Source organism: Leishmania donovani, chromosome 36, assembly GCF_000227135.1.
Source record: "Leishmania donovani BPK282A1 complete genome, chromosome 36".
Classification (NCBI taxonomy): domain Eukaryota; phylum Euglenozoa; class Kinetoplastea; order Trypanosomatida; family Trypanosomatidae; genus Leishmania; species Leishmania donovani.
In genome coordinates, this window is record NC_018263.1 from 7,524 (window position 1) to 9,095 (window position 1,572).

Consider the following 1,572-nt stretch of genomic DNA (forward strand, 5'->3'; position numbering starts at 1 on the left):
GGAGAAAGAGGCAAGGAAGAAAAGCAAGGCGCCCGTGGAGGATCTAGTATACACAGAGCCTGTGCGCTAAGCTCACAAGAACCTCCTCCCACGCCAGCCCATGGAGTCCAAAACAGCAGACGTTCAGTGCGTAATCTGCTAAAGAACACCTCCCAGTAGTTCAGTGTTCATCATCTGCACGAGTTGAGGAAGCCGTAATGGCACTGTGAACCACCATCCCGTGCACGTACGCCTTTGCCCGGTATATTAGTGGGAATCAGCAAAACAGATGCTTTTTCCTTGTCAAGGCGCTGTTCTGCCATGAGCCAGTCAAGAAGTTGCGGCATACCATGTCAGCGCACCGGCCTCTGTAGGAGCACCGCGAGATCTCAATCTTCTCGGGCGAATACCGTCTGCCGTCGAATCGGCTCAACGCGTCCAGCGGACTCTTCGTGCCCTTCCTCGTCCCCTCGTCGGATAGGTGCTGCACGACCGGCGCCAGACAGAGAGACTCGGGGTGGAGAGAGGGGGGGGGGCGGTAACCCCTCGAGCCAAAGGCGGTCTCCCCCGTCCAGGGCCATGCTCCAGGGGCCGAGGCGGTGGCATCCACTGTGCGGGTAGTGGAAGGAGGAAGAGGGATCTGGACGCATGCCGCATGAGCTCAGGGAGGGCACGTTGACCAGCTTCAGGCCAAGGCTCTCATAGACTCTGCGCACCTCCTACCTGTATCCCGTGTTTCTTTTTGGTGGCGAGCCGCTTCCAGCCACGGCATACCACAATGTGGAGCGGTCACTCTCCACAGTGGAGCCAGGAGGGCTCGATGACGTAAACGCGGGGTCCTCTCGTCATGCCTCCGCCACCTGTGTCTCACCAGTGCACCCGGTCGGGATGTAGGGGGGGATGCCGCATGCTTTGCACACACGCGATTTCGGTGCTTGTTGGTATGGATTTGTCTTTCGACTGTCTGTCGAATCGTCGACACAATCGCTAGTGAGCCAGGCCCATCTTGATCACGGTCGCAAGTCTCTTTGGCACAGGATCGCAGCGCAGACCTGTCCGCCGGCACCAAGAGTCCCTCAGGGTACCACGAGGGCAGGCTGCCCTTCCTCGTCCCCTCGTCGGATAGGTGCTGCACGACCGGCGCCAGACAGAGAGACTCGGGGTGGAGAGAGGGGGGGGGGCGGTAACCCCTCGAGCCAAAGGCGGTCTCCCCCGTCCAGGGCCATGCTCCAGGGGCCGAGGCGGTGGCATCCACTGTGCGGGTAGTGGAAGGAGGAAGAGGGATCTGGACGCATGCCGCATGAGCTCAGGGAGGGCACGTTGACCAGCTTCAGGCCAAGGCTCTCATAGACTCTGCGCACCTCCTACCTGTATCCCGTGTTTCTTTTTGGTGGCGAGCCGCTTCCAGCCACGGCATACCACAATGTGGAGCGGTCACTCTCCACAGTGGAGCCAGGAGGGCTCGATGACGTAAACGCGGGGTCCTCTCGTCATGCCTCCGCCACCTGTGTCTCACCAGTGCACCCGGTCGGGATGTAGGGGGGGATGCCGCATGCTTTGCACACAAGCAGTTTGGAATTGATCGGTGTGGAT